Source organism: Phoenix dactylifera, unplaced genomic scaffold (assembly GCF_009389715.1).
Source record: "Phoenix dactylifera cultivar Barhee BC4 unplaced genomic scaffold, palm_55x_up_171113_PBpolish2nd_filt_p 002236F, whole genome shotgun sequence".
In the NCBI taxonomy this organism is placed as follows: Eukaryota; Viridiplantae; Streptophyta; class Magnoliopsida; order Arecales; family Arecaceae; genus Phoenix; species Phoenix dactylifera.
The window spans coordinates 16196-41276 of record NW_024069495.1 but is presented as its reverse complement, the minus strand read 5'-3'; the positions used below and the strand labels follow the sequence as shown (position 1 = coordinate 41276).

At 38.9% G+C, this 25081-nt stretch overlaps 2 pseudogenes; one reads left to right on the top strand and one right to left on the bottom strand.

The window, feature by feature from the left end:
• The first annotated feature begins 6532 nt into the window (after positions 1–6532).
• Positions 6533–14833, top strand: LOC120109473 (annotated as a pseudogene).
• Positions 14834–16391: 1558 nt separating this feature from the next.
• Positions 16392–24878, bottom strand: LOC120109472 (annotated as a pseudogene).
• Between the last annotated feature and the right edge of the window lie 203 nt (positions 24879–25081).

The window sequence follows — 25081 nt, the reverse complement described above, 5'->3', positions numbered from 1 at the left end:
CCTCGCCAGACAGCTCGCCTGTTTCGTAGACTCCTCCAGGCGGATCATGTACTGGGCGAGCTAAGAGATAGGAAAAACGAGGGCATCAGGCGGGGATCAACAGAGCCTATAAATGATGAAAGCGACCGAAAGAACACTCACCGACATGAGACAGACGCAGCTGGCAGCCCCAACGTCTGGGACCCTCATCTCCCGGACCTGCCTGCGGTCCTTCTCCAGCAGTACCGTCTCGATGAGGTTTCGGGCGCCGGCGAAAGTGAAGGCCGACCCCGACTTCTCCCCGGAGTCGGACGGTGGTTCTGCAGCCTTACCCTTACCCATCGCTTGGGTAAGAGTCATGCTGACCACGCTCGGGGCGGGGACCGCCCCTGGAATTGACAGGGTCCCGCTCGGCCGGGGCCTCGGCGCGTCCCTCCTCGTATCATCCGGAGCCGACCGAGTCGAAGGCTGGGCTGGGGACCGATCACGTCCGACCCGTCCATCTCGGGCGCGCCCGGGATGCCTCCGGAGAAACGGTAGTCTCGGCATCGGAGGGCTGATACAGCGTCAACTCCCGGTCCGCGCCCGCGGCGTCCCCTGATCGGTGGGTCCGGACCCGTCTGTCGGTGTCGGAGTCGCCTGCCGGCGGACTTCTTCGCCGGTGGGGCCCCGCTCGGAGGAGCTCGTTTCTTCCTCCGGACTGCTTCCAGTAGGGACGTCCTACAACAGTCGTTGCCTTGTCCGACCGCATGACGTCGTCGATCTCTGCAAAAAGGACGAGGTGGTCGGAGGTTGAGAAACTGAAGGAAAGATCGAGACGAAAGAGGAGAAAAGAGCTAAAAAAGAAATGGTGGCGGGCTCACGGTCAGTGGGGACCGAGCTCAGACCAACGTTCACCAAGGTATCTCGGAAATAAGGCAAGCCACCGAGGGGAGCCGGCCCTCGGCAACCAACCCCTTCAAGACGGCGACGCCATCGGATTCCTCCCTCGACAACCTCGATAGGCCAATCGGGACTTCATCGGCGTCTCCCAGGTAGCCCTGATTCCCCAAGAGGGATCTGCGTCAACGAAAAAGAAACGCTCCTTCCAGCCATGAACGGAGGAAGGAGCCTCCTTGACGAGGCCGCACCCTCGCCGCGCCGCAAAGCACCACCACCCTTTGTCCTGGGGGTGGCCGCTCAGGCCGTAGCATTCCCAAAAGACATTCAGGGTGGCGGGAACCTCGTGCATGCGGCAGAGAACCTGGAAGGCCGTCAGGGCGCGCCATGAGTTCGCACCAGTTGCGTCGGCGCCACTCTTAAACCCCGAAGCACCTGAACGACTAAGTCCGAGGGGGGAAAGCGAAACCCAGCCTGAAGAATGCCCTCATTGATGGCGACCTTCCCTGGAGGAGGATGGGACATCCTCTCCTCAGGCCCCGGGAGCGTAACATTGCAGGCCTCGGGAAGGTGGTATCGAGCCACGAACCTATCTAGGTCTTCAGCGACCAGCTCCGAATTAATGCGGTCTGCTCTCACTTCGCCCATCCCTAATGGCCAGTGAATCTACAGTCAGGACAGGGTCAAGAAGGGGAAAAGGACCGGAACGACTGGAGTACCCTAATACAAAAGGAGAAAGTATGGAGAGCCTTAAATTGAAGAATGGGGCAACTCACCGGAAGAAAAGGAAGAACGGCTCCGAGAACGTCAAAGGAGGAGCAAGCGAACAGTCCGACGGCAATGGCGGCAGCGCAAAGGAGAAACTCGGAGATGTCTGTAAAGAGAGAGGCGGACGGAGGAGGGCCCCCGGTTAAATAGGCGGAAAGGTGGGTGACACCTCGGTGACGCCAGAGGACGCCTGGCTGCCGAAGGGTCGCTCGCGCCCCAAAGGCGAATCGACGCCATTAAGGAAGGATGTCCGCCGAAATCCTCAGACTGCCAGGTCAGCAACAACCGCCATACGCCATAAAGAAGGCGGGGAGCTCGAAGCGCGCGCGCCCCTCCGAGGGATGGCGGCAATCTCGAAGCATCACTCCCTTCACCCGTTCCCTTCTGGTTCCAGGCTCGGAAGTGGGGGGCTACTGTTACGGGGGAACTTAGCCACCATGCCCCACGTGACCGGCGCGCGCCCAGGAAGACTACGGCAGCCCTTGATCCAGCAATCCGACCCCGAGTCGGACATCTTCAGCTCCGCAGCCCGACCCCGAGTCGGCTGCCCCTTGATCCAGCAATCCGACCCCGAGTCGGACATCTTCGGCTCCGCAGCCCGACCCGAGTCGGCTGCCCCTTGATCCAGCAATCCGACCCGAGTCGGACATCTTCGTCTCCGCAGCCCGACCCCGAGTCGGACATCTCTCGACAACGACAGGCTATTCCCAGAGGCACGCCGCGGCCCTCTGCTCCACTACACCCAGCAACGGTCGTATCCGGCGCTGCTCCACGATCCCTGTAACAGCCGTACAAAGCGGAGCTCCACTACGCCCTGTCATGGCCGTACCAGCGCTGCCCACGACGCCCTGTAACGGCCATGTCAGTGGCAGCTCCATCGTGCTACACGATGACCAACCCCCCAAAAGGACCCCCAGCCTGGTATATATGCGGCTGGGGGGAGAAGGGGGAGGGTAAGCAAGAACTTCCAGAGCATTCTCTTACTTGCTACTATTATCTCTCCTTCTCCTCCAATCTCCTCTGACTTGATCGTCGGAGGGCCCCCACTACCCCAGTGGTGGTGCGAGGCTTGCTTGCAGGTTTCCCAGTGGAAGGTGGAGCGCAATCAACACCAACCAAGGCAACTCAAACGGAACCCGTTCACACCGCTGTGCCAATCGTTCTCGGTTTGGACCACCAGCAACAGAGCCCATGTAGAAATATTGAAGCTTTGTATGCAATCATGTTAAAAATTAAAATAAGAAGTATAGTTTATACAACCGAAATTTACGAAGCAAGATGTTCTTACCTCAACTCATTTTGGTAAGAAGTAATATCCTTTGGATGAATACCTTCTTTGATAGAAAAGGTACTTTGGATAGCGGGCTATGTTTCTAAGAACAAAAATTATGGAGAAGAGTAGAATTTTAGAAGGAACAGATTGGAGAGAGTTATTCCTTGCAATGATGTGAATCCTATGAAGATTTTATTTGAATTTTGTGAGCTAAGCATGAAAGTTAAAAGATTCATCATAGACTCACCTTACCAAAGCAACATTGAGGAGCTCCAACAATCCTAGGTATCAAGATGATGGATAGTGGGTTTGGTATGGCCCAAAGAAAGAGTGTGTCAATCCATTGTGAGCTCTTGGAATAAACGTTGAGCCTCTTTTCTTTGTGAAACTGTACATTTTTGATTGCTTGATGCTTTTGATGATGAAGTACCACTCAAGTACCTAGTCAGCATAAGAAAATCTTTTATCAATAACCTCCAAATTACTTGGAGAAAAGCTTTATATTAGGATCCATGCATGACTAGTTTCCAATTATGATAATTCAAAATACAATCAACCTAGATACTTATAGATTTTTACGCCTTGTGCATTAAAATAAGATGCTACTTTGCCCCTCCTTGAGTCAATTGCTTGCTTTGCCACTGCTTTGACACCTTCCTGATGGTTCTTTATTTTGATTAACTACTAGATGGTGGTTAAATTTCAAATGAGACAATGACTCTCACAAATTAGCCATAAAGGGATAAAGACACCAGCATAAATTAGGATTTATGGCATATTAGACATAGTCATATGAGGAATCTTATTGAACTTAAAAGTAACCAAATAAATTTTACTGAGGTGCATCAAGAATTAAGGTTGGCTTGACTTCAGACCTGTTTATTTTTAATGAAATATAGATGAAAAAATATTTTGGTGTCTACTCATAGTTTGAATAGAAAGAGATTTATTTGGAGGAATTCTTTAGGCCTCTAAATGGGCCAATCAAAGTAAAGTTTTCATTTTAAGAAAGACTTTGATTGCACGATCTAAGAGAATTATGTAGGGAAGGACTGAATAGGATACATGGATGAGATCTACTACATCAAAAAATCAAATTACCTACCAAACTTTTGGAGGTTATAGCTTAGCCGTACGAGTCTAATTGAGATTATTTTTTTAAAAAAAATGAATAACTTTACGAGCTCTATGACATAGTGCCTCTTAAAAGGATGTGATATACTAAGCAATTAGGTTCAAATTCGATTATTTGGGCCTCAAAATGGGCTGGCCAAATTTTTTTTAAAAAAAATACTTTGACCGGGTGTATCTATCAATCTAGGCAGAATTAGGTAGAGTGACTGAGGACAACATTAATATGGCAGTTGAGATCTACTTTTGTAAGATTTTAGCTTGTTTTTGGTGCTTATGTTCACTACTTAGGTCTATTTTGGAAAAGTTAAACCATATTTGAGCTAGAAGAGGAATCCGATCGAATTATGTAATGGCAAACCTCACTAATAAAAACAAAGGCTATGCATCTTAGTTGATTCGACATCAATAAAAAAAAGAGGATCGAGATCCTATTTTTGCCAAAATTTTTAAATTTTTTTTACTTTTTTGAGAGATTTAAGTTAAGTGGATTGAAAAAATTATTCCTTCTTCCAAATTGGATAATTGTACGTATCTCCCAATTCAAAAAGGATTTATGCTACGTGATAGAAGGTAAAGTTGGCGTAAAAATCAAAATCTAACACCCAAAAAAAAATAGTTTTTCATAATTATTTCTACAAGTCACGGTCTCTTGTAGTTAGAAAGAGGAATCTAAATTAGATCATAAAATGCCGATCCCACTAGTATAAATAGAGAAACTGTTGTTAGCTATGTTATTCAATTAATGAAAGAAAAGATAACTTAGAACTCTAATTTTAAAATTCTCCATATTTTTTCTATTATTCTTTTTGAGAGGTTTGAGTTGAGAGGATTAAGAGAATTGCTTCATTTTTCTTCGATCTAATCAGATATGTCATCCAAACCAAAGCATGATGGATGGGGGATTCTTTGAGCTTTGAAGTTTGGCTTTTATGGCTCTAGCACTCTGACTGGCTCTGCTATCATCCAAAGTCCCTATATGGTGGCTCGATATTAGTCCTCTTTGGAGTGAAGGCAAAAGATAGAATAATTTGCTACTGAAGAGAAGATCTCCAAATCTCCAATGAGCTTCCACCATTCATATGTTTTTTTTTTTTTTTTTGTTGCTGTAAATCTTGGTTCAACAACCTTCTCATGGTTTTGCCTATTAGAGAACCCTTTGTTCACCCTAGATTCTTGCAATCTCTGGAAGGAAACTTAATGACTTCAATGAAAGGTTGCATCTTAAAGAGGTAACTCCATCTTAAAGAAAGGTTGCATGATGAATCGGACTAGCAATGGCTGGACGAATGGCGACTCCACTGGAGTCCCCTGATTGGTTGGAGGCCTACAGACACTGTACTTCCCCATCCCATATACCCTTTGGCTCTAGCATGTGGCTCTCCCTCATTTTTTATATTTAATTGCTAACTCCTGTGGATATGGAAATGCTGTGTAATTCCTTGTGAATTGTACAATCACGCTTATACTTGTCACCTACCATGTGGCATGGTAAAGGATTTACAGTGGCTATGTACACTGGTTACATCTACCACAAATGATAATAAAGAGGTTGTGCTTTATATCTCAAGATTATGTAGTCATTATTCCTTGCCTTACGTCGTAACTAAAGCTGATCGAGGCCAGATTTGAGTGCAGAAAATTTCAAATTTTAAGTAGTCCCAGCCCAAAGTCCGACCTAAATTGTACAATCACGCTTATATTTGTCGCCTACCATGTGTCATGGTAAAAGATTTGCATTGCTATTTACCGTGGCTACATCTACAACAAACGATAATAAAGAGGGCGTGCTTTATATCTTAAGATTATGTAGTCACTATTTCTCGCCATATGTCGTAACTAGAACTGATCTAGCGCCGGATTTGGGTGCAGAAAATTTCAGATTTTAAATAGTTTCAGCCCAAAGTTTGACCTAAAATAAATATAGTTTAAGCTTGAGATCCGACTCATGATCAACTTTAATCGTGGGTAGGCTGGGTAGGAGCCCACTTCACCAAGATAACTTCAAGTCACCTAGGATCAAAATCACTTTAGATCATTTCTCCATTTATATGAAGAATGATGAAGCACTTATAAGTGCTTCTTTTAAAGATTAGCTCCTAAAAACTTCTATATTTACATATTAATCGCAAAATTTTTTATATTTTTACTTTAATCCCCGAAGTTTTGCACAAGTTAAGCTGATAACAATGAAATATTTTATTTTACTCTTCTAATAATATTCATTTAATATTTTTTAATATGTTTATATATTTTTTTTTTGTAATTTTGATCAATCTAGTTGTCCAATCAAAGAAAGTTCATAGGATGATTGATTTGTAGAAATGGAAAAGTTTAGAAGAATTTATATATAAATAGAAAAAACAAAAATTAATATAGAATCATAAAAGATTTTAGGAACGAAGGTACAGGAACCCAAACTATATATATATATATATATATATATATATATATATATATATATATATATATTTTTTTTTTTTTTTCACTACAGCATTTTCCCTTTTTATTCTACACGCGGAAATCTGCTCTTCGCCGGCCCGTCGGGGAGGAAGCAACTTAGAGTGAAGAGCTCTCGCCTGAAGCCCTCCTACTCCCCTCCCTGACCAACTCCAGAGGAGAAGGGAAAACGAAAAACACCAAGAGATGGATCCTGATTTCTTCTAACCCTAACCCTAACCCGAAATGCACCCGAAAAGGGGATCCCTCCTTTCCCTCCTCTTCATCCTCTCCTTCGCCGTCATCTTCCTCTACTCCTACCATTACCACTCCTCCCTCCATTTCTCCCACTCCCAAAACCCTAACCCTAACCCTAACCCTAACCCTCAGCGCTTCGCCATCACCATCAAGCTCCTCACCTTCGACCGCATCGACTCCCTTCGCCGCTGCCTCCGCTCCCTCTCCGCCGCCGACTACGGCGGCGACCGGGTGAACCTCCACGTCTTCGTCGACCACTTCCGGGCCATCGACCCGCGAACGGGTCCGCCCTGCTGGACCGGAAGCTGGAGGAATCGCGCCGGATCTTGGATCTCGTCGATGGCTTCAGTTGGCCCCATGGAGAGAAGCTCGTGCATTACCGGACGGCCAATGTCGGGCTTCAGGCTCAGTGGCTGGAAGCCTGGTGGCCGAAGTCGGACGACGACTTCGCCTTTGTGGTGGAGGATGATCTCGAGCTGTCGCCGCTGTACTATAAGTTCTTGAAAGAATTGATTTTGAAGTATTATTATGATCGGTCGAACTATAGCCCTTTAATCTATGGGGCATCATTGCAGCGGCCACGGTTTGTAGCAGGTATGGCTATCATTCTCTATTTCTAGATCTCTATTCTCTTTGGTATATGCCAATAATATGTCTTTGTGATGTTTCATATATGTTCCTAGATCAAGTTAGTGTGGAATTGAATGGCAGTTTTGAATTGGAGTTATTGTATGTTGATTTTGTTGAGTAATATGAACAGTGCTGGTACCAAGCTGGAATAGAAAGGAAGAAAATGGCATTACGTAGGCAGAAGGATGGCGTTAGGTTGACAGCTGGTTGGGATAACATAAGAAGCTAAAACTTAATGCAGTCGAGGATTAGAATTATACTTACAATTACAAGGTCATGGTAATAAGGTTAAGAGGAATTGGCAGACAGGTTGCATGGGATCATATAATATTATTGTTTACTGTCTAGTAGGTTTTTCGATTCTAAGATTGCGTGTAATGTTTATGGGCTCCAGTTTTTACGTGTCTTCTTTTCTCAGTGTACCCATAAGCAGTGAATTCAACCATTCATTTGGTACATATATGAATTGCTCTTGTGAGCGACTTGAGAAAAGCATATTTGCAAACGGTTTCATATTGTGCTAGCATTGGCCATTTGATTGGATGCTTTTTTAATTAATATTTCGCATGATAACACATTTCTTTGAAAGTTCTCAACTGCAATTCATTTTTGTCAGTTTGCACATTTCTTCTAAAATATCATGTATTTTCGAAAGTTATTTGGATTTCATCTGAAATGTGCAAAATATGGTTATCATAAGTTGATAGGTTGTTAGTTTAAGACATTTATTTAGCACGTCTCAGTTTGTCAATCTTTAAAAGTTCATCACATCGCGAAGATAACATTTCATGAAAACATTAATAAATCATTTTTCAGCTTACTAAATGACCATATTATGCAAAGACAATGAAACCTATATTTTTGATTATATACTTAGACATGAATTTTGGTTCATTTAGTAGATGATGTTCAAATTTTGTATGTGGGCCAACTGTGCCTTGAATTTGATGTTTTAATCCTTGATAGCTTTACAGCACCACTAGCTGCTTTAACCTCTTATATTACTAACTGTACATTTGAATAATTCTGAATGATCATTCTTGCTGAAATGAAAGATATCGAGTGCTTTTGAGAGTTTGGGTTACTACTACCTACTTAATATGGATCTCAATTTTGGATCCCCAAAATTTGTGTTATTATGAAACTCTTCCCAATGCTTTAACTATGATTTTTGCGACACTTAAAAGAATTTTAGTGGGACATTCAGAGCATATAATAAGAAACCAGAGCAATTTCTCATCCTATTGGCACGACCTAGTTACCATCAGTAAGCGACTTCTATGTTTAGTGATTTGTCCTAGTTTCCATCAATAATAGATTAATAATGCACACTAAATCCTGTGGACGATCATGTTTGAGGTAGACATATCAGTCTTGGTGCTAAATATTCCTACCTAGTGCCAATAGCTTATTATCATATAATTTTTAATGATTTGATGTAATTTAGTATTTTTAAGCCATCCATTTGTTTTATGTGTACATTCAATATTGCTACTATATTTCTATGCTCTATTATTTGGTTAAGCCATATTTGTCAATGTGCTAGGCCTATAGTGACTCTGCACTGTTAGGTTTGTGTATTCATTTTCCCTATTTTAAGTGAAAAAAATGACATTTGAAAGCTATTGTGAATGCCTATACTTACACTGTTCAAGGCTAAACTAAACTCATCAAACACATAATGTTGTACATGTTTCATATATTCTTATTTGTACCATAAGTTGCATATCTAGTACATATGGTATTTTCTTTGCCTACAAATGACCATAAATCGTACTCTGCAAGGAGATTTTAATTGTTGATTATAAAGGAGGAATCAAAAATTTCCCCCTAGCTTGATTCCCTTGGATTTCAATCCACTCAAGCTGCTGCTTAGTGATCTATACCATGAATGAGTGAATAACATACAATGTTACTGAAAATCTATTCGAAGTCAACTTTGCTTATAATCTCTGCTTCTGAAGTAATTTCAATTCCTTGTATTAGACCTTTTGTTAAACTTCCATGGTCTTATATCAGACCTTGCTTTTTTTTTTTCCCTCTCTTTGCTGAGGCTCCTTTAATGCCTGAAGGAATCTTTAAGAGTTACTCCCTGGTTGCCCGAAGCTTGAACTTCATGACCAAGGGGATTGGCTCAGTACTTGAAAACTTTTGTTTTAGGATTCTTTGAAAGCCCTTTATATTGCTCGGTTGTAATGTTGATACTACAAGTAGAGTTCACAATTCCAAGTAGGATTAGTAGATCTATAAGAAATTTCTCTGTTGAAAAATAATGTGTTGGCTGTCTGAAATCTATGATAGAAGAGATTTGGAAAAGGAAGATTTAGAGAGATGTTGGGCACGAGGAAAATTTATTGCAAAGTAGGTTAAACTGCAGTTAATAAAAGAAGGTTCATGGTTTTGAAATAGAGTTTCTGTATGCTTTTATTTTGGATTTGTGTTGATATTTCTGTCAAACAAGAGACCTGATAGTGAGGAGCTTGTGTTCAGTTAGAAATTTGGCTTGGATTAGTCTTGCTTGATTAGTAAATGAGCTAAACTAGAGCCTGACCTCGCTTGTTTGAGCTTGCCTAGATTAGAACTTGAAATATGAATAAACAAATCATTAGGATATATTTTTTATATATTTTTATATATGAAATGTATTTTATAATTATTTTTTATTAAGGTCATATTTTATATTAACATAATGCATTTTCACTATCAGTTTGAGATATACCTGTGTACTTATGAAAGCCTCAAGGGATCTCAGGCCCTTGATAGATCTCATAAATGAGATGCTTGCAAATGGCTTGAGTTTGCCTCAAGCTTGGTTTGATTATAAAACAAATTGAACTCACCTTGTTTACACCTAAGTCTAGATTGATTCTTCCAAACAAAAGAGAAAAAACCTTAGCAAAAAAATAAAAACAACAAAAGAGAAAGAAGAAAGAAAAGTGTAAGAAGAAGAGGAGAAGCATGAATGGAGACAGTGGAGACAACTAAAAAGGTTTGCCATCTAATGTTATAAACAAGAAAATCTGTCATCTAATTCTAAAAGGTTCAGATTCCGGAGCGCCTTTGAACGAGCTTATTGAGACCAGAATACTAATTTTTTATAAAAAAATTCTGCAATACTAATTTGAAGAGATCCTGATGAAGACTTTCTTAATCTAAGTTGTAACCGCTATAGGCCTTTTCAAGAGTAACTACGTCAAAACTGGACTCTTGAAGATATCAAAGCTCTTCTAGTGAATTCGTATTCAACTAACTTCCTAACTAATTAAAATTCTAATTCATCATTATGAAGAGTTCTTAAGAAATTTAACAACAAAAGTTGCAGAATGCTCTCTTCCTTATTTTTAATAAGGATTCTTGTCGTATGGGCACCCAGTCTTGTTCTCATTCCTCATATGAAATCATCTTGCTTGCTTATCTATGGCATGATTCTAAATGACAGGTAATGGGCAGGGCACCATAGATTATAGACCATGCTTTTTGTATAGAAATTTCATTGTGCATTTAGAAATGAGCCTTGTCCCTAATCATTATCATATTTCATTAATTTCACTAACTGAACAATACTTCAAAAATATTAGAAAACCTGAAACTTATTTACAATAAATTCACGTGTTCACTAAATTGTCATCAACTTATGGAGGATAATATCTGATTGAAACAGTCATGGAAAGTTCTCATAATTTCCATGACTACTTTGATCTAAGAAGCTAATTGCATATGGATGGAATGTTCTTGCTAGTTATGATTGTTCTGAGAAGATAAGTAAGTTTTATCAGGTGCCAATTCTTTTGTCATCTTAAATCTCATTACATATGGGCCTTTTTAACTGCATGATTTGCTGGTATTCATTTTAGATTGCACAGATATGATGAACCTAAATATCTTGTTTATTACCATAGGTGTATTAAGAATTCCCTAGATCTGCAGAAAATAAAGCTGCTAAACTAAATATAGGATCCCTATACTAGTTTTAAATTGCAAATTATGTTTTGTCTAACAGTTTGCCCCAAGTTTTATATGGCTAGTGCAACAATTCAGTATCATGCTTTAGTTTTCTATAATCCCTAGAGGTATATCGATGAAGGTCTCCAATTGGAAGTCTGAATGCTTGGATATTAGGGTGACTCCTTATCTAGGTAGTAGTGCAATTCCTCTAGTCATATTCGATCAAAGACCTTTTATTCTTTTTGAGTCAATGGCTTTTGTATTGTTTCTAGGGCAGTCTTTATGCTAGATGTTGAAATCAAAATATGGTCCGTCAGTTTGTTTTTTGCTATCAAAAGCTAACCATAATTATTATTGGAAATTTAGGAGTTCAGAACAGCAGTACAGTCCATAATAATATGCTTACAGGCCACTTTACAGGAGTTTTATAGGCACTATGTTTGGTTAGTTGGAGAAGGGAACTACTATAGTAAGTGATTTATGTTGTTTTCACAATTTCATTAAGATTCATTTTGACTGAAAATAGTGTTTAGAGGTCTTAATATAGTTATACATTTATGAGAAAGTTTTGAAGTTCTTAGGATTGTGTTATATATGTGTTTTGAATATTTAATGTATGATGAGGGAGCCTAATTTTGTTTCTGTGGCTGAGTATTTGGTAAGTTGAAAGGACTCCTTTTTAAACTCAGGTTACTCAGGCTACAGAGTCAATTCTTAGTTAAGAATTGGACCTTATGAATAAAGGCTCTTTTGTATGCTTAATCCACTGATCAATTGAAATTAAATAAACTTTAGCAAGTTATTTTTTAGCCTTCTCTTTCCTTCAATTATTTGACTTTGTTTGATTCATTCTCTTACATTATTATTTATAAGATCTGCTGAATCAATCTTTAAAGTGCTAAGGTCAATTTTATATCAGGCAAAATGTTCTGTCTATTTCAAGTTTGATTCTTAAAGAAATGATCTCTCTTCTGAGGAGATGTTGGATTTGACTACAAGAATCTGACTTAAACTTCTTAATCTTAAAGCATGTGTGGATGTACTTTTTTATTTGCCACCTCATTCTTGAAGTAGCTTTTGCAATCAGCAGATGGTCAAAATTCTTGCATTTATCTGAGTTCTTTGATAGTTGGCATAGGAATTTCTTTAATATATGATATATCAGGATGTACAAAATGAATGTTGTTATCCAGCAATTTGGAGAAAATAGTGTATATTGTAGCAATTCCCACTGCAATAGTTTGAGGCTTGCCTAACTTGATTAAGTTGCAATGAGGTGAATGAAGCTGCTGCTGTTTTAAAAGACAAGCACCTTGGCTTGGCTGCCTAGGCAGCTACTTCTAGGTGGACGCTTAAACATTTTGCATTATGTTCAAGCATGTAGGATGAAAGTGATTTATAAATTAGTATTTCATGTTCCAAGACGATGCTTCCATCAAATTATTTTATCTTTATTGAATATAACATTTCCTTTATTAAATTGTAACTATTTTGTCAGATTTCTCTCGTATACTATTTTTTTTTATGATCTATTGCCACTTGCCAGCCACTCCTTGCCTAGGCACTAGGTGGACTTGGTGTCCTGCCTGCCTCTTACAGTTTTTAAAAAATGTTGAAGTTGCTCATGCTTAAGGAATATATAACCATGACTACAGTGGCCTTGAATCAGAGGGCCTCATCTTTTGCATGGGATAGATAAATACTTATCATTTTTACAAGCTATGATTTACAATTTGATTTTGTAGGCAAAATGTAATAATATCAACTTTGATAGGGTATTTCTCCCTTCAAAATAAAAAGTTGTCAGGTTGTCATGGTATCTGCTGCAGCAGAAATATGAAAGAGTTAAGCTTTGCCAATTTTATGGATAGTATTAACTAATCAATTGAGGCCTAAAACTTTGGCTATTTGGAAAGGGTCAACAATGTTTCAGGCTTACAATGTATGTAAGATTGATTTTAATTATATTTAGTCTATTTGCAAACTTACTACAAGTTCCCCTGTCAATTTATTTATGATTCCCATTGTGATATTAATGCTGTAGGTACTGGTGCTTATTGGGACCTTTAACTCATTGACTTTGTTATTAAATAGGAAAGCATGGAAACAAACTATGGTTGGACAGTGAAACACACCTTTTCCTATACCAGATGGTTGGCACATGGGGTCAACTTCTTTTCCCAAGACCATGGAAAGAATTTCGCTTGTGGTACGATGTTCACAAAGCCAAAGGCATTAAACCAATACTGCAGGGCATGGTAATTTTATTTATTTTGATATGACAAGAATTATTAAAACATTCAGTAAAGTATTCAAAAAGGGGTCCTTATTTGCATGTTAGTTTTGCTTGCATATGAAAAGAATAATTAGAACATTCAGTAAAGTATTCAAAAAAGGGGTCCTTATTTGCATGTTAGTTTTGCTTGCATATGATTTATATATTCCATTTCAGATACTTTGTGATTGCGTTCTCTATGCATTATGTGATGTCTTGTACAGTATCTCTTATCTTGTTTCCTTGTCCCATTTTCAGGTAACAACAGGATGGTACAAAAAGATGGGTGATAGAATATGGACTCCATGGTTCATCAAATATATTCATTCCCGAGGATACTACAATATTTACACACATTTTCTGCATGAAAGAGCCCTCAGCATCTCTTACAGGGATGCAGGTGTAAATTATGGGAAACAGCTGGTCCTGATTCCAAATTACTGGACAAGAACTCGATTGATTTTGATCTTTGGGAACTGCAGCCCCTGAAAAATTTAAAATGGTACGATTTCTGCTTCAGAGAAGTGCATCTTGGGAGAATTGTCAGGAGGTACGAGGAACTTGAATCTGTTCTGCGCTCTTTCAAGGAGCAGAAAACTATTATACTGGTAAGTTTATACCGGACGGTACAGAGGATTGCAAGAAACTTGATTTGCCATCTTGAGAGGGTGGGTTTGCAGAACTTCATTCTTATCAGTGATGATTCAGAGTTTCTCATTGACCTTGCCCAGAGAGGATATTCTGTGATCGATGCAAAACTATTGATCAGCAGCATTGGAAGCGACAAATCAAATGGTTTTGAACATTTTGACATGAATTTGATGAAGGAGATCTGGGTTAAAGCCAATGTTGTTAAAAAGATTCTGGAACTGGGATACAATTTATGGCTCGATTGGAATATAATTCCAATTAGTAATCCTTTACTGGAGTTACCAGATCCATCCTACGACTTTTTTGCTGCAAAAGATGTTGGGCTAATGTACATGAAGAGCTCTCCATCTTCCCTAAAAGTTTGGGTTGCTGATTTTATTTCTAATGTGGCAGCAGTGGGGAAGTCTTTGTTAGGCAGTAATTCCATATCGTTGGAACAGAAGAATTTTTTGTACTTTGCTACGAAAGCTTTGGAAGACAAGGGTGATGTACGGTTGTGGCAGTTGGATGAATCATCCATTGGTGTAAGATTAGGTGATGATGCTTTGAATCTCTCAGCTCTGGACAGCAGGAAGATGCTTTTCTGGTCTCGGGGATGTCATTGACTTCAGTTCAGAGAGAGCTTGAGAACCTAGACATGTGGTTGATCGATGGTGATTCTTCATGCGTTGCTGTTTTTTGCACCAATGATAAATGAAAAGCAATGGAGATTTCTTTCTTTCTTCTTTTTCAGGTACGAAAGATATTTGGGATTTCTTTTTTTGAGAGTCCCAAATATTACATGCATTGTGATTTCTTGTAAAATATGACTGGCAGATTGAATTGCAATGGTAATTTTGAATTCACCATAGCTCATGGATGTCCGATTGCCTCCAGATATTCTCTGAGAACCATGTACTGTGAAAAAGGCCTTGGAACCCTCATATCTTGGATGAAAGCTGCATTCATTTTTCTTTTAGAAATGAGGTTGATACACCACCATCTTGGTTCAAAGTCGGGTTGTCTCTCAGGGTAAGAAGGTGAACTTCTCTCCAGGTGGTTTGCTTACATGAGAGTTCGAGGCGAGTTTTTACCACCAGGAGAGAAGTTCACCTTCTTTAGAGGCTCACAGTAGTTCTTGCATTGTCCCCCCTTTTTTCCCTTTTCTTGGCAAACCAGATTGATTACTTAGCTCAGTGATCATAGTAGTGTATGGAAACCACAGAGTGATAAATAAGATGTCCATAAGCTGGCATGGGGTTGTATCCCTCCATTACATTCTATACTACTGAGCAAAGTCGTAGTGATTAGAGCAGTATCCTTGATACCTCCTTTAATAGACGAGCTGTTTTAGATTGTATGATATTATGATTGTCATGCTTGCCTGCAACAATAACTTGAGGATCTTCTTATAATCCAAATCCCCGGTGTATGACACGTTTGTACTCTAGCTTTTGAATAGCGCTTGAGAACCATGCAATGCACGAAGTGTTGGGTTACAAGTGCTGCATAACCTCTTGCAATCGAAATAGGCTGCAATTGAGCAGTTGTAGGGTGAGAAGCCAGGTTGTGAGTAGCAATATCCAACCCATCTGGAAATCTTATCTATTGGTTCATTATTCAAGTATAAAGTAAAAAAATAAACAAAAACAATCTTGAACTACAACAACTGACCATATATGTATTGAAATAAAGGAGGAGGATTTTCAATGCAAGATATAGAAGTATCTTTCTCCATGGGACCTATGCTTGTTAATCTATGGTTTGAATCTTTAGCACGTCTGATTGGCATCGACTGCTCAAAATTTGGTAACTTTAACTTTGTTAATCATATATGAATTGGTTTTGGTCTACACTCGTCAAGTTTTGAACCTCGCACACATCTGCCATTATACCGCATTGTTGTTTCCAACTAATTACTTAATAACAGTAATTCAACCACTTTTAATTTTACTGTTTGAAAAATCATATGATTAACTTGTGTTTGAATTACTCCCATAGAGTTGCAAAAAACAAGATACATGACAATCACAATTAACAAGCTTTATATGTGGTATATAGATTTTTTTCTTAACCACATTTTGCAGTGAGAGGCTAAAATGGTTACATTATGAGGATTGCATGAATTTAGAGTTGCATGAGAGATACAGGGATACCAAACAAAATTGACACCTGGGATGCTCCTCAATAAAAAATGCAAACAGGGGTAAAACATGGACAGCCTGAAGTGCCATATGCTATGAAGAGGCTCTTGGAGTGAAGTGCTACTAAAGAAGCGTAAGCCCCATCCTTGATATTAATAAGTGTTTCATGCTTCCCTTTCTCTATGATCATTCCATTTTTGACCACTGCAATCACATCTGCACCTTTTATTGTAGATAACCGATGGGCTATAACAATCGTGTTCGATTGACCATTACTCGATCCAATGCCACCTGAACAACTCGTTCAGATTCAGCATCAAGTGCACTAGTTGCCTCATCTAGTAATAAGATTTTGGGATCTTTCACTATGGCACGTGCGATCGCTACACGCTGTTTCTGCCCTCCTGATAGCTGGATACCTCGCTCTCCAACTAATGTGTCATAACCCTGCAGTTTCAGTTTTCATTAAGAGATTCAGAAGTTAATAAAACACATTTTTTGATGGGCATATATTTTGAAGACAGTAGAAAGAGACAAATTTATTAAGAAAAAAGTAATCAGCTGGAATTAGTTTAAGAAATAGTAGTTATGTGGTGGAATCCAACCTTCTGCAAACTACTAATGAATTGTGAGCATTTGCTAGCTCCGCAGAAGCTATGATCTCAGCTTCAGTAGCCTGCCCTTCCTTTCCATAAGCAATATTGGCTCGGATTGTCTCATTGAACAGGGATGGTTCTTGACTCACCAGACCCATCTGTTGCCTAAACCACCTCAGCTGGAACCTTTGTATTTCAATTCCATCTAGCAATATCTGACCCGAATAAGGGTCATAAAATCTCTGCAACAATGATATGGCAGTCGATTTTCCACAGCCACTCTCCCCAACAAGTGCAACAGTCTAAGAGTTAAATGAAGCTTGTTAGATTTCAAAGTAAAACTTGTAAGTTTAAATGATAATTTTTTCAAAATTTATCATAGAGTGACTGTGTATCATTTTCCATTGGGGCTTTTGGCCTGTTTGTGCATTGGAGATGAACCTATCGAAGGTTACCATCTAGACTCTTTGGATTTGAAGGGTATTCCCAACAAGTATGGTTGATCTCTCTACCCAACAACTGGCTTTTGGATTTTGACGGTTTTTAGTTGCAGCACAGTAAGCAACAGGAATGGGAGATTTTATTCTTCCTATGGGTTGAGTTTAATCTACTTGTCTAACTTGCTCAATTATAGAAGTTCTACATGTAAGAATATACAAAATAGATGGAAATTATTGATGTCAGATCCATTACCTTTCCAGCATGTATAGCCAAGCACAAGTCTTGGAAGATTTGGACATCAGGCCTTGTAGGGATACCTGAAACTGACATGTCGAAACTCGATGTTGCCCTTCAGCCTTCTTAAATCATCCCAGCAATCATCACTTGGGTCTATCTTAGACTTCCGATCAAGATGAGAACACCGAAGCTGTAGCAGATTGGGCTTTGGTAGAGTCCGGGTGCAATGGAGCTTGACTGAGAAATTCCAACGGCTGCAAAAGAAAGAGCAAGAAAACCTGTGGCCAGATGAAAGGTGAAATTGAGATTAACAAGATTAGCAAATATAGCTGTTCTCATAATGTTAATGAACTGGATGATGAGCTTCTCCCATCACAAATAAGGGGAAAAATAGCAAAGATGGGTGCAATTACCTCATAGGTTCAATTTTCGGTTTTAGCATTAAAAGCTTTTTGTCGAGACAATAATATGAAAGGTTAATCTTGACACTGTGAGATGCATGGTGTTAACAATAGTTCACACTTCAGAAGTCCTTCAAGGAAAAGCAGTGAATGGGACAGAGAGCCAACCTTGGATAGTAGTATTCTTACATCTCGTTTGTTGTTGAAAAGTTGCAGTTCATGGCTCTGTTTTGTATGTTTTAGATTCCTAATGTTTTTAAAATGATTAATGGCTGCTAGTGGCAATGCTCATGTCTCTATTTTTTTAATTTCTGGGTTGAGTTTTTCAGATAAGATAGGTTGGAGCATTCCATGTTATTGGGTGATCCTTCGTAGTCTGTTTTGCTTACTGGCCTCTTGGAGAACTTTTTTTGTTTCGTTCAGAATGGAAGCAATGGAAGGTTTTCCCTTCAGCTCTTTCTCAATAAAAAGGAGGATTATAGCAATTGTTCTTGTCGATTTGCATGCGATGTAGCCATGAAAATCAAATTTTCTTTTGCATTAGTTGTTTTTGTAAGCATGATTTGGTCATGTATCTTGTAATCCAATGAGTTCAGCATTCATAGATGTTTCGTAGCTGTATTAGAATTTGCTAATGCTTAAAGTAAATGAAGAAAATTACTTCTATTCATTTTCTACTTTAAATAGAGCCACAAGATCTAAATAAAAGGCTTATTTATTAACTGTCAAATCTTCAATTGGTATGAAAACATTATATTATTTTTATTTTTTATTATCACTGCAAATCATATGTATGATACATGCGACTTGAACGATTTGGGTTAATTTCTTTATGCTTTTCGTGACAAATATGGCAAGACCGAATTAAAACTTCATAATGCAACTGTGAAACCAAAGTAACTCTTGTCTTATTTGTTTTTGAAGAAAATTATATAATAATTAAACGTAAATAGAAATTTCTGATAATATTTTAGGAAGAAGATATTACGTACTCGAAAAACTTTTCCAAAAGTTGTCTTCCCATCCCTTCACAAGCTGAGCTCCAACATAAAAGCTGGTTGCATAGACACAAAACAACAAGAAAACGAGATTCCAAACCAATTCCACTGATTATCCCTTGCTTCTTCCTGTTCTCAAAGGGCCTTCACATTTTCTTTGTACAGTTTGATTACCTTTTCCTCAGGCCGAAATGAAGCAACTGTTCTTATACTTCCCACTGCATCGTTAGCAACTTGACTTGCTTCCTCTACATCATCTGCAGCCATTTTAATTTTTCACCTCATCAGAAATCCAATGGCACCACCAAACTCTTTAGTCTAAAGAAAAGAGCTATGTCCTCTCTAAAGTTACAGCTACAAGCAAAGGTATTTGAATTTTACAAAAATCTCTCCTAGATGCTGTCTTAGAGCAACAATGTTTTAAAATTCCTTACTAAGAAGCTTCATGAATTAATTTAATTAATAGAAGCGCCATTAGAAGACAACTATTTTTATCAATATATATATATATATATATATATATATTATATATATATATATATATATATATATATATATATATATATATATATATATATATATATATATATATATTATATATATATATTAGAAGTTCATGCTAGATATAACAAATTTCATAGAGTCTTCTGAAAGAAGCAAAATTTTCATAGTTCTATAGCCAAACCTTTGCATCTGCACTGAATCCCTTTATAAACTTCACTGGATATATCCATTGAGGCCTATGAGAGGTATCAAAGCCAAGATAATAAGAGATAGTTGCCAATTGGCAAGAAAAGCAATCAGCAAACCAGAGACCATAGTGGCAGTGTTCTGAACAATTAGTGCAAGTGCATCACCACAAGACTCCTAACTGGCTGCATCTGCGATAATCTTGCCCCAATTGTTCCACTGGAGTTCTCAGCTTTATCAAACCATTCTATCTCCATGTTAATCACCTTCTCGAACGTCATTAATCTTATTCTTCTTATCAATTTGGAGCCAGCAATAGCAAAGAAGTATGATCTAGCTGGAAGTGCAAGTAAGGACACAAACCAAAAACCAGGAACATTAATGACCAAAAATTGGAATCCTTCTTGAGCTTGTGGGGTGGCTCGTAAAATGCATTTATCACATTGGATAAGAGTATTGCGAATATTGGCAATATGACTCCATTGACGATGGCAGCAATCGAACCAAGTAGAAACACTGGGAGCTCTGGTTTGTTAAGGTATGCAAGGCGGCGGAGTGGTACTTCTTTTTGTTCTTGAGGAGGCATTTCAGTTTCTAGAATGTTTGTTTGCTCTGTTGTACTTGCTTGGATATCAATTCCTATAGGCATACCAAGTGCCATTTGGAACGAGTGGCCACTACTTTGCCCTTTAGATGATCCTCGGCTAACCGAACGGGTGAAGGACAGTTTTTTGCTAGAGCGCCTTCCTGAATCCCTCGATATCAGATTTGTCCTGGTCTGGTCCGGTTGTATTATCTGATTCTTTGTTCATTTCCTGCAAGCGTATGAGTTGGCAATAAGCGCCATCTGGATCCTTCAACAGCTCTGAATGTGAACCTGATAAAAATAGAAACTAAATTAGCTCATCATGATAAATAAAGAAGTTCAAGATTTATGGCAATCTTTTGATTATAAATAAGTCAATAGAATTAATCATTTTTTAACTAATGCAAAATCAAGTAGGAGTGGACCAATTTAGTTGGTGCTTTGGCGAAGGAGAGGATGGACAGTCACTGTGTCTAATTGATCCTTACCTTTTTCAACAATCGATCCTCGATGTAGGACGCTATTGTGCCGGCATTCCTCACAGTGCTCAAACGGTGAGCAACTACTACTGTTGTTCGGTTTGTCATGACCCTATCAAGTGCCTCCTGCACAATGTGTTCAGACTCTGCATCTAGAGCGCTCGTGGCTTCATCTAAAAGTAAAATTCGTGGATTTTTCAGAATTGCTCTTGCAATGGCAATTCTTTGCTTCTGCCCACCAGATAGTTGAGTTCCATGCTCACCAACCATCGTGTCAATTCCCTGAACATATTGGACATAGACATTTCAGATGATCATGAACTAATCCAAGTAAAAACAACATGAAATTAAACAAAGAAAAGAAACCCAAATCAGCAAGATCTAAGAGAAAGAAGCCAATATTCTATACGTTCCTTTATGTTGTTGACAAGTAACAAGCTTTCAGTAGTATAGGAAAAGATTATTATTATGAAAGTGATCAGTTTTAGCGATGACTGATAAAATTAAAACTTAAGAAAAGAACATTTTTTGAAAGACCAGATGTTTGAAACCTGAGGCATTTTATCAATGAACTTGCAGCATTAGCTAGCTCAGCTGCAGCTCTGATTTCTTCAGTAGTTGCATTATCTTTTCCGTAGCTATTTATCTCTAATGCTAGAAGCAAATAGGACTGGTTCCTGACTGACAAGCCCAATTTTGCCTCTAAGCCATCTCAGTTGTACTCCTTGATATTTATATCATCAATGAGAACTTCACCAGCCTGTGGGTCATAGAATCTTCTATCAAACTGACGACAGTGGACTTTCCACTTCCACTCTCTCCAACCAAGGCCACAGTCATTCCATTTTCTATAAACAGAGAGAATCCATGGAAGATTTGCTCGTCTGGTCTGGCAGGATAACTGAAATAAACATCTCTAAATTCTATGTCTCCTTGGATGTCATTGGCTTCTTTCCACTTGTGTCATAAGCATCTATTTCTGGCTTTCTGTTTGATTGTCTGAAACATCTTATATGCTGCAGCTTGACCTGCTGCAAATGCTGTCATGGCATGGTGATGCCTGCCCTAAAGAGCTGGAAAATTCATATCAGAAATACATAACATTAGGCAATGTATAAGATTGGACATCACGAAATGTTTTAGGTGCCAGTTAGCTCTTAAAGATTGCAAATATAGATGCTGTCACAAAATTCAACATACAATTATAATGGTTGAACAAAATATGTACAATTCGATGATATTTGGTATTATTACATCGGCTGCATTTTTGTGAATATGCTGCATAACAAAAGCTAGCTGAATTTATGAGTCCAATGAATTCAGAAGTGGTCAGCATATTCTACATGTATAGTTCACAGCTGAATACGGAATGGCATAATATAGTTCACTTAAGGTATCTTTATATTTGTCACTACTAATTAACATTCTAGGTGTATAAGTTTCATATATCAGTTCTTGTCAGCAGGCCAATCTATATTTTTGACAGGCCATCTGTAATCCTTCACCAATTCAAGTTTTCATATTATGTAGGGTGTACTGATATCTGAAAGAAATTTTAATAATTGTTCACTAAAAAATCAAATAAGTTTTAAGCTAGTTGTAGAACTACATTATAGAGATTGTAATTATAGAAGTCGGGCAGTATAGTATGAGGCATTAGAAGATACAACTTCAAGCATCAACGGTTGGATTGATTTGCATGAAAATCGGGGTGGTAGAAGTACTAGGAGAATATGAAAAGCACAATATATAAGTAGCGATACATTAACTACCCAAATTTCCTACACTTATGTGCTGTTTGCATATAACCATAACCATCAACTCTTGTTCTAATTATTTAGTGCCGGCTTCATGAATCCTCAAATGATAGTCTTCCTTTAAGTTTCCTGCTGTGTGTATGGGTGTATGCATGGGTGTGAGTGTGTTTCTTAGTATGCTTAATAAATTTTTAATGTTTTGTACTTTATTCAGATTCCTATATAAATGAGCAGAATATAATGTAATCAATTCGACCTAGCATTCATCCAGTAACACTAAAAAATTTAGGGAAGTGTAATACTTTTGCATTGAAAGGGAGCACCAAACTCTCTTTTTCACCCTATTTTCAGCAGGTGCTCCTATCATATTAACCAAGACAGTTCACTTCAGTTTCTTTTTTGGTGAAAACTTCCATGTATTGGATGAAATTTGCATAATGTGTTATGAGATGTTTCTTTCACCAAGCTTGTTTCATTAAAATATGCAAAGCAATTAGCAACTTACAAAGAGCCAGTCACGACTGCAAATATCACGTTAATGACGTCAGCACCTGTGTAACCTTTGTCCAATATCAGTTTTGCTCCATACCATATGCCCAAAGAATACCCACAGAAGAAGAAGAGCATGACTGTGCCAAGACCTAATCCACAGCGCCAGACCTTCTTGAACACCTGAACTGTAAGCACTTTTCAGAGATTCGCCGTATTTGTTCACTGCATGCCTTTCCCCAGTAAAAGAAGCAACCTAAGAAAGACTTCAGTCAGATTTCTGAAAATAAATAGCTTTAAAATATTAAGAAATGAAATGGTTCTACCATGTCCTCCTGTCCTAGAACAAGTGTAGAACTTACTGTTCTAATTGAGCCAATGGTCTGTTCCACAACAGCTGCTGCTTTTCCATAAGCTGCCTGTCCACGGGATGCCATCTTGGATACAACGGTGGACATGACTCCTCCAGCACCACAAGTGGAGGAAGTGTGGCTAGCATAACAAGCTGAGAAGCCACCCTCGAACAAAGGCAACCGCCAAAACCTCCGATAAAAGTTGATGTTAACTGAATAACTTACCAACCTGCAAAATGTGATAGATATGAGATCGATTAGGACACATCGCTCGAAAAAAGAGATGCATCAATTGTCTAGAAGGCTAACAGGATTGGAAGTCACAAGAAACCTGGAGAAGAACTAAATTTCCACTACAAGCCTTGTCATGAAATGCATCAATTTGTAAGGCAACAGGCCAAATAAAAATGGCATGAAACGGTACCAGTACCTTTTCACCCATGGCATCTTGAATGAGGACAGTGTCACCGACATTCTCTCAACAACTTCTCCTGTATTGGTTTCCTTGTCAAAGAATCCATTTCTTGCCGTAGTATGGTTTTCAGGTATAATTTCGTATTCGTGCGGCCTGTCTTTCTCCAGTAGCCATCCAACAAGCCACCTCTGACAAAGAAATTAGGCCATTTGGAGTCAGCACTTCATAAATTGGAGAATTGAAACCAAACTTGGCTCTTATGTATACAAATAGCAAAAGGATACTTACGGAAGAAAGATGCCACGCCTGATCCAATTGCTAGATAGACAAACTCAAGCGCTACCTGAACGTGATTAGACTCATTCATCACTTTATAGCACCAAAATGATTAGATATATATTTAATTTTTCATCTTAGTTGAATTCAAATGAAATAAGAGAGAATTGCCATTCATATAAACAGTTGAAGTATCGACTAAAGAAACTTTGAAGCTAACATAAGCTAATTATCATAAATTTCAACATAGTGAATCAAACCAAATAAAATAGAAATTGAGCATCGAATGACGAAGGATAGCGAAAACAAAATCATGCCCAGAATTTTTATGAAGAATAGAATCATGCTTGTTTGAAAAACTAGCATCTGCATCAGAAACACGCACCTTGGAAACTCTATGAACTACATCATGGATGTCTGAAGCTCCTCCAAAAGATTCAATCAAGTTTCCAAAGAGAACTGTCATAACTGGCAGAGCGAGCCCATTTGCCACCGCACCCACGGTCCCCAAGATCATCAAAATTATATCAGTTGAGTCTGCAAATACGAACAGCTTGTAAAATGGCACGGTATACTTGCCGTCGTCCTGCTTCCTACTCTTCTCGCTCTCATTCTGATCCTGCAATTTCGCAGGCTTTCCAGAAGGAACTTTTACTACTGAATTGCTAGAGGATCCGATATCATTGGTTCTTATACCATCTTCAAGTTCAATGTTTTCCTTTTCTCCTTCAGTCCCCATCTCTAGCCTACGAACTCAATAAAAAAGCCTCTTGTAATTCTCTGGGCCTCACGGTCCCCCACTGCTCAATATCAATGGATCACCTGCCGCAACACAGAGAATGATACTTTAGGGGTGAAAAATTAGAGCCTTCAGCCTAACGAGCAGCCCCTAGTTTGAATGAAACTTCTTGGGAACCTAACCATGTTAAAGTTCAGAAGAAGAAGAATAAAGCTTGCGTCACTTAAATGGAAATAGATATAATTGCTTCATGTAACATTGAGAACACCAAAT